This window comes from Antedon bifida, chromosome 5 (genome assembly GCF_963402885.1).
Source record: "Antedon bifida chromosome 5, ecAntBifi1.1, whole genome shotgun sequence".
NCBI classification, from domain to species: Eukaryota; Metazoa; Echinodermata; class Crinoidea; order Comatulida; family Antedonidae; genus Antedon; species Antedon bifida.
This window is the reverse complement of record NC_136230.1, coordinates 12624817-12640286: the sequence shown is the minus strand read 5'-3', so window position 1 is coordinate 12640286 and position 15470 is coordinate 12624817. Positions and strand designations below refer to the sequence as shown.

The following is a 15470-nucleotide window of genomic DNA, read 5'->3' as shown; positions in this document are numbered from 1 at the left end:
TCGTCATGTGCAATTGCTGCTCGCGTGCTTGTGTGCTACTTTTTTAAGGTTAATCTTGACATTGAGAAGTCAGATCAACCAAAGATAGTTTAAAAGTCGCGGTCATTTACTTGGACTTGTATACCTCCAAGCAAGATCTCATCAAATTTATGATTCCGAAACTCAAGAAAGGACAAACATAGAGTCGATTCCTGATAAACTGTCTTTAGAACAAAAACATCGCACTATCTGTAAACTCCCTGTCGCACTTTGTAATAATCGTCACATAACACTTTGTCCAAAACCTTCGCACTTTCGTTTTCAACAACAAGATACAAAACCAATCAAGCAAAAATGTATACATATCATGAGTAGTTAAAAGGCAGACTATACTCATACATTTTTCTATTTTAGGTTATATGCATGCAAATTAAAATTTTCAAAAGCAATATATTTTTTTCAATATTTCTTTTAACAATGACTTTAAATTTGTGGGAAATGTTACAGTTGAATATACATCTTTTAGCGATCAAATTTTTTATTTTTAATGCATCGAAACTATGACATTTTCCGATACCAAAACATATATTAACATTGTTTAAAATTAAATCGTAGTTAATTGTTTCTTTTAACAGAACCTTTAAAGGACTTTCAGAATGCATCATATCCACCAACAGATTGAATATTATACTATCAAGAAAAATATCACATACAATACATTGGGTTTTTTACGAAGAAAACATACACTATTAACTTTATTGGTTATTTGCACTTAATACTGTATGACACAAAATATAAATAATTCAGCACTATAAATAGTTTTTTTCAGGTCATAGGGTATGTGCGTATTTTAAGATGTTTGTTACACGGTGTGAGTTAACGCGGATAGCCCGAACTAATCACGGTGATGATGAGTTCAAATTTTAGTTTAATTCAACAATTCTTCGGGAAACTATTAATCATTGTCCGTTGTAGGCTATGTTTGCTTTCATACTTAATTAAATTCATGTTTCATCCGTTTCTGGAACCGTTAAGTTCTGGTACTCTGCATGTACTTTATCGCCATTGAGACCCGGGGTTATTTGGCCCATGTTGCAAGCCGTTTAAAACGTTTTCCTTATGCCGAAACAGCTCAATGATGATTTTCATTATTGCACCCGATTCTATAGCTGTTAGTACACTCAGTGTGGAAGACTGTCGACAGTCTGCCAGAGACCTGTGTGACTGTATTAAGTACTTTTAATACACGATATCGCTGTCATTAGGTTCCTATCTAGAGACAATTTGTAACGTTATAATAATGTATTTAATATAAAATCAACTCGGCAACCAGAATAGTAGCAGGTTTATCGTATTGCCATGCAAGAATGGATAGGCGTTTTCCTCTGCTTTTTGGCCTTCTAGTCAGGGGAATCCCTAGTCAGTTATTGTTATTGATTATACGAATTACGTAATTAGTTTAGTAGCTCATCTACCTTTTTAGCAGGGCATACTCAATATCGTAGAGGCTAGGCAAGTTAAGTATGAGTTGGCATGGTACGAGTCGACCAGGGTACAACCACTAGCCTTACTAGAAGAACATAGGCTATAGGTCTGCGGGAATGGGAAATCTGGCCTAGGCCTAGAAGGCATAGGCCTACAGGAATCCAGTCAAGTCGCCCCATCGCAAAGTCGCCCAATACAAAGTCGCCCCATCGCATTGGGTACGCCCAAAAAAAAAAGCCATCATATGAGCATTAAAAGGTCTCGTAGAGCCAGCGGTGTTATCCTACTACGCATCACTACTACTACTAGCTAGGCCTAGCCTAGAGTTCATTTTAAATTAAGTAGGCCTAGGGCTCCAGTAGTAATTTCGGTCGCGTTTTCGGCCTATTTTTCAGGAAATGTGAGAGGTGAGGTGGGTTAGCCCAGCTAGGCTAACCTAACCTGTAAGTAGTATTCTAGCCCATCCATGATGGGTACGCCCGGGTTGGAATTGGTACGGGTTGACCCGTATCCGTATTCTTCTAGCTAGGGTGCTGGTAAACCCGTACCCATGCCATCCAACTTAGCTAACTCGTACCCAAATAATTGGTCAACTCGTACCCTGGGCTAACCCATACCTAAACCAACCCGTATGTAATATAAATATAAAATATAATAGTTAATTATATCTCAACCGTAATAGTAATACGGTATTAGTAAATAACGATTATTTTATTTACCATTACTATTACTGTTACGGTTGAGATATAATTAACTATTATATTTTATTTGGAATACCAACCGAATGAATCTTTTTAATGAATATAAATATACTTTTAATAGCATTAAACATAGGTACGGGCCAGCCCATGATGAGTACAAGCCAGCCCATGAGGGTATGAGTGAGCCAAAATGTTGGGTACGAGTTGGCATGGGTACGGGTTGACCTGTATCCTTCTAGCTAATCTTACTAGGCCTAGTAGAGTAGGTCTACGCTACCAAGTCCGGCTACAATAATGGTATTCTGTGTATAGCTTTATTGATAGCTTGGTTCAAATCTGGGTTGGGACGGCTTTTTGTCATTCTAAAACAGATTTCCTTATCATAATAAAATAATATATGAATTTAACTGTAATATTGTATACATAATATTAGTAATTGCCATTGCATTTATTATTATTATTATATATTATACGGTTACCCCTTAATTATACTATAGTATAAAACTATAATTTCCTTGTTATATTTTACAATATTTTCTTCACAATTCAACAATTTTGTCTTTCACAGCACAAATTATCATACTGAATCATCACACACCAAGTCTCGTAAATCTCTACTGTATTTCTCCAAACTACTCCAACTACTACATGGTATTTTCTTGAGGCTAAACTACAGTACACGGTATACTGGTACTACCATCATTCCTGGCCCGTCAACCTGGACCACATTACAGTATGGTCCAACACAAAAGTACAGTCATACTACTGATTTAAAATAGTGAATTACACCCTGTGGTCAAGACTTTATTTGCTCTTATGCTTATTTCCTCCAAATACAGAGTACGTAGGGCTTTCAATTTGCTTTTATACATGTTAATTTAAAAATCGTTTATGCCTATTTGTTGTATCAAATTTAGACTGTAAATACTGGGATGATCACCCTAAATTTTCTTTTTCAATTAACAATTTTATATTTCACAGCTGAAAAATGCACTAAAGCATCATATAGAGATTTTGTATTCATAACTGTTAAATTGCATCCCAATACATGGTACCTATTGGTATTATATCTAAAAAAAGTGGCCAACACAGATAGTTTGATATATACAGTACTCTCTTATAAATAGATGTATCTCTCCAAACTACTCCAACTACCTAATTAGCATACTACTGTACACTTTGTAGACAAGAAATAAATTGTATCCACCTAGAGGACTTATGGTAGTACAGTCGATCGTCCTGTCACTGGCCCGGTCAACATAATCTACGCCTAGATTATTACAGTAATTAAAGTAATTATTACAGAGATTTTTTTTTTTTGCAGAAATCAAAGTTATGTGTATAGAAAGCAGTACTCGTATTAAAAACTAAGCAGGTTATATTCTTGTACGCAAACTGGCAGGATATTTTGAATATTTTTTGTTGTTGAAATGATGGAATCCTAACTTCATTTTCCACGAGCTGGAGAGTGACAAAGACATATTACGACCCTTTTATTTAAATTTATTTGGATAGACCTCCATGTAAATTCTTTAAAGGCTATATGATTGTTTTATATTTTAATATGTGATAGTAGATAATCATTGTGCATAATGAGGACTATGAATCTAATATTTACTTGCATTCTCATCTTTTTAAAATTGTATTTATAATGCTGGTAATGAGTTTACTATTGAAAAAGTCATGTTTCCACTTATCTCAAATTGTGGCACACCTCTAACCTTGTTAGAACTGACTGTGTTCTACATTATTCTGCTATATAATAGTGCTTCCACCATACTTCAACCTGGTAATTGAATAAATTTCACCGGGGTAAAATTTAAACTAATTATCATCCTTTAACATAAAGTATCCTCCTGAAACATGTATTTGTACTGTACTTCATCTAATATCCATTACTTAATACTAATTTGGGTGATTTATGTCTAACTTCAGGAATGATCTGAGGCTAGAAAAACGAATTTCTGTACATATAATTTATATAAAAAATAAACCAATGTTTTCCTAATAACTTAACCCCTAGGTTGATAACTAACAAAGAAATTATTGAAATTGTGTTCTTACAATATAGGTGTACTGTATCTACATATGCATACTGCGTTGAAAAGAAGAATGTTTTATAGTTATTATAGGTTATTTCCAAATATTAAAGGTCTGATATCTAACAGAAACTAAATGTTACCAAACTATGTTTTTGAAAATCTTTATGATATAATAATTATAATAATATGAACATAATATTAAATTATATTTACTATTTTTGATAATCATCATGTCCTTATAAATTCATTTATATTTATTTTGTGGTAATATAGTTCATATATTATGTATTAAATAAATTGGTAAGGCCCTATACTGTTTATATTTAAGGAAAGTTTATATACACTATTATTTTATGCCTACCAATATTAGTATTAATTGTTTATGTAACTATTTTGTCTAATTCCATTGGATTTTTGTATAGGCCAATGGCATTAATGTTTTTCTCAAAGCAAATTAGCCTAATAATGCCATATTTAGACACATAATTCATTGATTTCTGATATTCTGTACTTGTGTATGCATTACTAAAATAGTAGTTATTTTATTACTTTTATAATGTATGTATAAACATTTATTCATTTTTTTTTTTACATTTTTTAATTTAAAAATTATTAAAATACCTATCTACCTTTCTGTTATTGTTACTATTATAATATTTTTTGAGGCAGATTGATTTCAATAAAAAAAATTTAAAACAATTAATTTGACTTATACTGTAGTATGTTAGTTCAGAAGATGAAGTGTGTGTGGGCAGAATCTGGTGTGTTGGAGGTTGGTGATGTGAGGTGTATTTTTGTCACTTTAAGTCCTAAATTAGATGTTTTCTGAAGAAAAGAAGTAAGAGGATAGGCTTTCAAACAACTTCAAGAAGATTCACACATAAATAATTACTTCCAAATAAAATAGTATGTAACAGTGTATATTACAGTACATTGAATAAACTCGAGCGGAAAAATAACACACATAAAAAAACATTCATTTTTTTGTCGAAAAGCGCCCTCTCTAGTTTTCTATTAATTTATTAATAATTATTATTAATTAATGAGTAATATAAACATATTTTTAAAATTTAATGCTTGAAGCTGATTCTACTCCTAACAAAGTTTCATACCTCCAAATTTCATCAACGTATTCAAAGCACTTCAATAAATATCACATTGAACATTAAAAATTAGGGTTATGATAGAATTTTGCTTAAAAACATATACAAAAAACATCGATAAAAAATATTTTTCGTATTCAAAAACATTTGATACTTGGTAGAAATGTTCAATATAGGTTGCTCCATCCATATTGCAAAAAATAAATAAATATCGAGCCATATCACTGATTTTTTAAATTTACGTTTTTACAAAATGTACACTTATGAAAGATCATACAACTCCAACGCATTTTTTAAACCTAATAACGATTTTGAAAAAACAACGAAAAAAAACCGTTCATGAATGAAATTTTGTTTCTGTGAATAGAGCAACCTATATTGAACATATTAAAAAAGTTTCAAATGTTTTTAAATTCGAAAAGTATTTTTTATCGATGTTTTTTGTATATGTTTTTAAGCAAAATTCTATCATAACCCTAATTTTTAATGTTCAATGGTATATTTATTGAAGTGCTTTGAATACGTTCATGAAATTTGGAGGTATGAAACTTTGTTATGAGTAGAATCAGCTTCAAGCATTAAATGTTAAAAATATGTTTATATTACTCATTAATTAATAATAATTATTAATAAATTAATAGAAAACTAGAGAGGGCGCTTTTCGACAAGAAAATGAATGTTTTTTTATGTGTGTTATTTTTCCGCTCGAGTTTATTCAACGTACTGTAATATAAACTGTTACATACTATTTTATTGGGAAGTAATTATTTCTGTGTGAATCTTCTTGAAGTTGTTTGAAAGCCTATCCGCTTACTTCTTTTCTTCAGAAAACATCTAATTTAGGTCTTAAAGTGACAAAAATACACCTCACATCACCAACACCCAACACACCAGATTCTGCCCACACACACTTCATCTCCTGAACTAACATAGTACAGTATAAGTCAAATTAATTGTTTTAAATTTTTTTTATTGAAATCAATCTGCCTCAAAAAATATTATAATAGTAACAATAACAGAAAGGTAGATAGGTATTTTAATAATTTTTAAATTTAAAAATGTAAAAAAAAAAATGAATAAATGTTTATACATACATTATAAAAGTAATAAAATTACTACTATTTTAGTAATGCATACACAAGTACAGAATATCAGAAATCAATGAATTATGTGTCTAAATATGGCATTATTAGGCTAATTTACTTTGAGAAAAACGTTAATGCCATTGGCCTATACAAAAATTCAATGCAATTAGACAAAATAGTTACATAAACAATTAATACTAATATTGGTAGGCATAAAATAATAGTGTATTATAAACTTTCCTTAAATATAAACAGTATAGGGCCTTACCAATTTATTTAATACATAATATATAAACTATATTACCACAAAATAAATATAAATGAATTTATAAGGACATGATGATTATCAAAAATAGTCAATATAATTTAATATTATGTTCATATTATTATAATTATTATATCATAAAGATTTTCAAAAACATAGTTTGGTAACATTTAGTTTCTGTTAGATATCAGACCTTTAATATTTGGAAATAACCTATAATAACTATAAAACATTCTTCTTTTCAACGCAGTATGCATATGTAGATACAGTACACCTATATTGTAAGAACACAATTTCAATAATTTCTTTGTTAGTTATCAACCTAGGGGTTAAGTTATTAGGAAAACATTGGTTTATTTTTTATATAAATTATATGTACAGAAATTCGTTTTTCTAGCCTCAGATCATTCCTGAAGTTAGACATAAATCACCCAAATTAGTATTAAGTAATGGATATTAGATGAAGTACAGTACAAATACATGTTTTAGGAGGATACTTTATGTTAAAGGATGATAATTAGTTTAAATTTTACCCCGGTGAAATTTATTCAATTACCAGGTTGAAGTATGGTGGAAGCACTATTATATAGCAGAATAATGTAGAACACAGTCAGTTCTAACAAGGTTAGAGGTGTGCCACAATTTGAGATAAGTGGAAACATGACTTTTTCAATAGTAAACTCATTACCAGCATTATAAATACAATTTTAAAAAGATGAGAATGCAAGTAAATATTAGATTCTTAGTCCTCATTATGCACAATGATTTTCTACTATCACATATTAAAATATAAAACAATCATATAGCCTTTAATGAATTTACATGGAGGTCTATCCAAATAAATTTAAATAAAAGGATCGTAATATGTCTTTGTCTCCAATTCGTGGAAAATGACGTTAGGATTCCATCATTTCAACAATAAAAAATATTTAAAATATCCTGCCAGTTTGCGTTCAAGAGTACAACCTGCTTAGTTTTTATTACGAGTACTGCTTTCTCTACACATAACTTTTCTGCAAAAAAAAAAAAAATCTCTGTAAATATGTATTTTAATTACTGTAATAATCTAGGCGTAGATTATGTTGACCGGGCCAGTGAGAGGACGATCGACTGTACAGTACTACCATAAGTCCTCTAGGTGGATACAACTTATTTCTTGTCTACAAAGTGTACAGTAGTATGCTAATAGTACTATTATTAGATTAGGTAGTTGGAGTAGTTTGGATATCTATTTATAAGAGAGTACTTTATATTTATAGATATAATACCAATAGGTACCATGTATTGGGATGCAATTCAACAGTTATGAATAAAAAAAACTCTGTATGCTTTTTTCTAGCTGTGAAATATAAAATTGTTAATTGAAAAAGAAAATTTAGGGTGATCATCCCAGTATTTACAGTCTAAATTTGAACGTTATGCAACAATAGGCATAAACGATTTTTAAATTAACAGGTATAAAAGCAAATTGGAAGCCCTACGTACTCTGTACGTTGGAGGAAATAAGCATAAGAGCAAATAAAGCCTAACCTTATAATATATAATAATAATATATGCAATGGCAATTACTATGTATACAATATTACAGTTAAATTCATATATTATTTTATTATGATAAGGAAATCGTGAAAGTACGTTGTTTGTTTTACTTTTGTATTTTTGGCGGCGATTGCCTTCCATAAATCTGTTTTAGAATGAGGAAAAGCCGTCCCAATCCAGATTTGAACCCAGCTATCAATAAAGCTATAAACAGAATAGACCATTATTGTAGCCGGACTTTAGCGTAGACCTACTCGAGGCCTAGTACGATTAGCTAGAAGGGTACAGGTCAACCCGTACCCAAATTTTGGTTTACTCGTACCCAACACTTTGGCTCACTCGTACCCATCATGGGCTGGCTCGTACTAATCATGGGCTGGCCCGTACCTATGTTTAATGGCGAATGCTATTAAAAGTATATTTATATTACATACGAATTGGTTTGGGTACAGGTTAGCCCAAGTGGGTACGAGTTGACCAATGATTTGGGTACGAGTTGACCAATGATTTGGGTACGAGTTAGCCAAGTTGGGTTGGCATGGGTACGGGTTGACCAGCACCCTAGCTAGAATACAGATACGGGTCAACCCAACACTTTGGCTCACTCGTACTAATCATGGGCTGGCCCGTACCTATGTTTAATGCCGAATGCTATTAAAAGTATATTTATATTACATACGAATTGGTTTGGGTACGGGTTAGCCCAAGTGGGTACGAGTTGACCAATGATTTGGGTACGAGTTAACCAATGATTTGGGTACGAGTTGACCAATGATTTGGGTACGAGTTGACCAATGATTTGGGTACGAGTTAACCAAGTTGGGTTGGCATGGGTACGGGTTGACCAGCACCCTAGCTAGAATACAGATACGGGTCAACCCGTACAAATGCCAACCCGTACCCATCATGGATGGGCTAGAATACTACTTACAGGTTAGGTTAGCCTAGCTGGGCTAACCCACCTAACCTCTCACATTTCCTGAAAAATAGGCCGAAAACGCGACCGAACTTACTGGGGCCTAGGCCTACCTACTTAATTTAAAATTAACTCTAGGCCTAGGCTAGCTAGGCCTAAATAATAGTGATCCGGGTAATCAGTGATCCATAGTAGGCTAACACCTCTGGCTCTACGAGGCCTTTTTATGCTCATAGGATATGATAGGATAGCTTTTTTTGGGCATACCCTATGCCTATCTAGGCCAGATTTCCCATTCTCGCAGGACTATAGCCTATGCTCTAGTAGGTGTACCCTGTCGATTCACCCCCTGGTCGACTCGTACATGCCAACTCGTACTTAACTCCCTAAACTCGTGTACCACTACTACCACCCAAATAATTGGTTGATTTGACGCTAGTAGGCCTAGCCTAGCTACGATATTCATTATGCCCTGCTAAAAAGGTAGATGAGCTACTAAACTAATTACGTAATTCGTATAATCAATAACAATAATTGACTAGCCTAGGCCTAGGCCTAGGCCTAGAAGACCTAAAAGCGGCGGAAAACACCTATCCATGCATGGCAATACGATAAACCTGCTACTAATACTATTCTGGTTGCCGAGTGGATTTTATATTGAATACATATTATAACGTTACAAATTGTCTATAGATATGAACCTAATGACAGCGATATCGTGTATTAAAAGTACTTAATACAGTCAGACAGGTCTCTGGCAGACTGTCGACAGTCTTCCACACTGAGTGTACTAACAGCTACAGAATCGGGTGATTATTGGTGTTTGATTTAAAATAAATAATGTATTGATTATACCAATTAGGCGATACCGAATTTATTTGAATAAACACCCTCTCCCCCATAAAACATGTTTGGAATATGCAACCACCACCCTCTAATAAACGCCCCGCAACGTATATTTATACACACAATATTGTAGTATAACACAAACACAATTGTATTTGTTGAATAATTCATTGACTGCTATATCTATTTATTTACCAAGCATGTTCATACAATTGTTGACTGTTATCATTTCTTGATAATATCAAATACGATGTTGTACTTGTTCATATCTAGGGGAATTTATTTTACTATAAATTGTTACCAACAAATGCCTCCCTCAAATGAACGCCGCCACACCTAACACCCACCCATGACTTCACAACATTATGTTTGTATATTTCTCATTACATATATCTGATGATGAGCGTTCCTTTAATGTATCTTGTAATTTTGTGACCATCATAAAAGCTTTTTAAAAATGTTTCAATTCGGTTTCAATAGTAATAGGATGGGATGCGATTAAAATGATACGTGGAAAGGCGCTGCAATACAACCATGAGAACATTCTAGTCATTTTACAGGACGTAGTATTCCAAATGGAATATGACGATTGCTGAATTAATTACGCTTTAATTGCACTAATTGCCAAAACAAATAAAACAAGTACTAATGTTCCTATAAAACTAACCCTCATAAGATTCATTTTAAACAAATTAATACTAAAATTACATACAATTGTTAATACAATAAACACGCAATTCAAATTCTATTTAACTTTCATTTAAGATAAACTGTTCATATTCATAATAACCAATAGTAAAACGTCTAATTCACGAACTCATTTTCATTGCGGTTCACGCGTCGATATCTGCGCTGTATCAAAGTTACAGGAATCAAAATGTGAATCAAGTTACTTACTAGTGATAGGACGCACTTGTCTGGCGGTGTCCATTTGTACGAAACATTTATACAGTAACTCTATATATTGAGAGAAACGAATTACAGAAACTATGGCATTTCAATTGGTATATTTGTGAGAATTGAACAATTTGATTTTATTCTATACTTTCTTTGATAACACAGCGGCACTATAGTATATTTTAGTGAAACTGATATTTTCAAGTTTGATTTCCGATGAGGCTCAATCGTATTCCCGTTAATTCTGTGTCAAGACATTCGAGATAAAATGATGACAATTGTAAAATACATCATTATGCACATGATATTACAGAATTATTGTGAAAGTGAAAATGTTGAATTTAAAATGGAAAGAATTATGACTATGTATAAGCCTGGTCAAAAAGATGAGTTTTTAATAATTTGTTTTAACGAATCTAAGTTATACATGTATAAACTAATAACAATATTTTATAGACAATGCGGTGCTGAACAGGAAGCCAATGTAATTCTTTGAGTATCTGTAATATGCGAATAATTATTAATTATAATAAATAATAATTAATTATAATAATACCCTGACACAGAATACCATATATAATATGTGGAATGTACAGTATGTGTGTAATACAACATTTACAATTTTTGAATTGTTGAATTGTTTTTGAAAATGATAGAACCTACCAGTCATTACCGTACTGAATCATTGTTAAGTGAGGATGATCCTACTGTTAGGCGAGTTTTTAAATTTCCTACTGTAGGCGAGGTGATAAACACGGAGGTATCGATATAATTTCAAAAGTCAAATTAATGTTTGTATATCTCCAACGTCAACTACTTTCGAGCATTCCTGTGTAACTATGTCAAAACGACGATGTATCGTCCTGGTCCTTGAAAAGACTCATAGATGTTTCATTGAAGTTAACACAAAATAAGTTAATAACGAAAGTTATAAATCAAGCCTAATATATGCGTGCTTCAACTATCATGCCATAAACAGCTGCATCAGTGTCTCTTTTCTAACAGCAAGCTTCATCCTAAAATTATGGAATACTGTATGAACAAGGCCAACAGCCATTAAGTTGCGTGCTACAATGCATAGTGATACCGAACCGACAGACAGACCGACAGACAGACCGACAGACAGACAGAAAGACCGACCGACCGACCGACATAGTGAACTATACTGACCGAAATTACTGAACATGTTTAAAAATGTTGAAATGTTTAAAAACATTTATATTTTTTTAATTTACACGTGCGTAGCCTGTCACTTTTGACATGCTCGCATAACGTAATTTCGAGTTGAAAAGTAAGTCAAGAAAACAGAAATGGGGCAAAAAGAGTGCGCAAAAACATTTAACGCGCCTGAAACGTACTCTTATTTCATCGAAAATAAATTTTGAAAATTTTGAGCGCACGTACGCATGCGTTACATGCGCTACGCACGTAATTGTATTGCCATATGATGATTTATGCCCTGAAAAATGAGTACCACATTTTATTTAATTGTGATTCATGGTTGTGAAGATATGATTACAAACATGATTTCGTTAAATCATGCGTAGACCGCGTAATTTTTTATTGCGCACCGTGAAAACATAACCACATCGATTCCTGGCCATAAGGAATATTCTGTAAAAAATTGACTTAGCTAGATTAAACTGATATCAAGATAAGGTCAGAAAGCGATAAAACGCATAGTGATACCGGACCGACAGACAGACAGACCGACAGACAGACAGACAGACCGACAGACAGACAGACAGACCGACCAACCGACCGACATAGTGAACTATAGAGTCGCGTCCACGCGACTAAAAACGCGCGTTTCATTGATTCTCTTTCTATTAACTCTGTCTGCCTCTTTCTTTTTAACAAACACCGAATGAATTAAAAGTTGTTTCTTCCGTCATTATTTAACGCTAATTCTACGTAATGGGTATATAGACTTTCTTTATAGTTTTCTCGATCTGAAAGATGTACCACCATTTAAAAAAGGTAAAGAAATGAACCAATTAACAATGTCATCGGTATAATTTATAAAGTCCTATTATCGGTACTTCAAAAACTTCATTAGATTGAATATAAAATTTAATTTATGTACTGTGAGTAATTCGTGAGTTCAACATACCCCTATAACATAACTCCAAAATGTATTGTAGAGGGAGAAGCATTCTATATACTTAAGTTTAGAGTTTACGATTTTTCTTCCTGTTAAGTTAAGTTTATTAATTAATAATAATTATTAATTAGCAGCTTCCTTGAGTGAAATAAGTTGACAGAAGTTGCCATGTAAGAAAGATAAATCTTTTGGTAGACACTGAACTTAAATATTTTATCATTTTTTAAGGCTACTAATTATGCATAATCAAGTTTTTTTGCAACAGAAACTGACCTTTCTTAGGGGCCATGGTACAGCATTTGGCACTGAAGAATTACGTTGTCTCAGTTGGGTATTGCCGAAGATTCTATTGATATACTCGATTATGCTAATTAAAATGTTAAATAGCGGTAATTAATGGCTTTCTTAAATGTACTAGGTACAGGACGAGTTGACACATAAGAATGACGAATCTTTTGTTGACTCTAAAAATACACATTTTAGGATTGGTTTCATATGTGTACTCATTATGTTAATTATGTCCAGTGGGACATATATTGACCTGTAACCCTTTCTTAAGGGGTCATGGTACAGTATTTGGCACTTAATAATTATGTTTTCTCAGTTGGGTAAACGTACTTATTGCATTGCCAAAGGTTTCATATCATTATCAAGCGTCAAATCGAAGCGAGTCGCTTGAATCTTGAAAAAGTTATACCGTTTTATTTTTGTTAAGTGAAATTATAATATGTTCTCTGTTTTGTTGTGATGACTAAGCCAAGACTGTTTAAGCACCTTGCTTGGTCCTATACATTAATCAAGAGCTCTTCTCGTGTAGTGCCCGCCTTCACCAGAGGAAAGGTAATCTGTCTGAGGCAAATACAGCATTAGAAGCTGGCTAAATATATAATAATTGCTTTCACACATAGAAGAAACCTTTTCTCTAACCTCTTGTAATTGGTTTAATTTTAATTTGTTTTATTTATTTAATTAATTTTATATACTACCGTATTCCTGGTACCAGAATAGCAAAACCAAAATAGAGTTAAAAGTATAAGACTAAAACTATACTCATTATGCCAATTATCTGCGACTCGTGTGCGAAGGTTTACTATCATTGTACAAGTAGTTTATAAATGTGCATTAGGCATACTCCAAGTATCGCATCTTCTATCAGCAACCTATTATATTTTGTATAAAGTACTATACTTTTTTTTTCAGGACGGGAATACACCTCTTATAGTAGCTGCAGCTAAGGGTCACGTGCGTACATGTATGTATCTCATCAACTCTGGAGCAGACGTAAATCATTTGAACCACGTAAGTCATTTACACAATAATATTCAGTGTCTTATGTGTAATTTCAAACCACTTCGATTTGATTTTGATTAAATGGTGGTCACTACTAAATTTAAAGCATGGTATCATTATACAAATATGCGTGATGATAGTTCACAGAGGGTATGTGATCATATCAATGGTCTCATTTCTGTTCCAAGACAATACTTACTGACAACAATGTATTTTTTGTTAACATTTTACTATTTTGGTGGCAATTTTGGATTATCACCCCAACCCACCCCAAAATGTGCGTTTTCCTGCAACCTTTCTGTTCATACACATGTAAGGACCCAAGAAAACATTGAGTCATTATTGTCCTTTCCGGGTGGCACCTATCTCAATCTGAAGCTGGTCTATTAAACTATACAATATAAATATTGTATCCACGAAGTGAGAAGTGTATTGTAACGAATGTAAGAGAAGCTTGAAAAGACTCATAGATGTTTTATTGAAATTAACACAAAATAAGTTAATAACGAAAGTTATAAATCAAGCCTAATATATGCGTGCTTCAACTATCATGCCATAAACAGCTGCATCAGTGTCGCTTTTCTAACAGCAAACTTCATCCTAAAATTATGGAATACTGTATGAAAAACGGCTGAAGACATCGACTAATGCGATATTATTTCCAGTAAATATTTACTGTAAGAACGCCCGTAACGATGTTGGACTATGTTTTTAATCGTTGTGAAATCAAATGAATAGCAAGGTGTGCTGTTATAGATAATTTATATTTACACAATCAATGCATTCTCTCTGATGTCATTTGTAGAGTAGGAAAAGCCATTTGAATTCGCGTTAAAACACGCGCGTTTCCTTGATTCTCTTTCTTTTAACTCTATCTGCCTCTTCCTTTATAACAAAGACCGAATGAATTAATAGTTGTTTCTTCCGTAATTATTTAACGCTAATTCTACGTCATGGGTATATACATACTTTCTTTATAGTTTTCTCGATCTAAAAGATGTACCACCATTTAAAAAAGGTAAAGAAATGAACCAATTAACAATGTCATCGGTATAAAGTCCTATTATCGGTACTTCAAAAACTTCATTAGATTGAATATAACATTTAATTTATGTACTGTGAGTAATTTGTGAGTTCAACATACCCCTATAACATAGTATTGATAACATTTGAGGGGGTCTTTGTATTCGGGAAATATCGAAAACCTTATAGCCTAAT

General features: G+C 32.7%; 1 long non-coding RNA gene across 1 annotated transcript; it reads left to right on the top strand.

The window, feature by feature from the left end:
• Positions 1-1309: 1309 nt before the first annotated feature.
• Positions 1310-4878, top strand: LOC144842721 (uncharacterized). Its single transcript, XR_013612160.1, has 3 exons — positions 1310-1382; positions 2734-3005; positions 3490-4878. It is a non-coding gene; the product is annotated as an uncharacterized LOC144842721 (long non-coding RNA).
• Positions 4879-15470: the final 10592 nt, after the last annotated feature.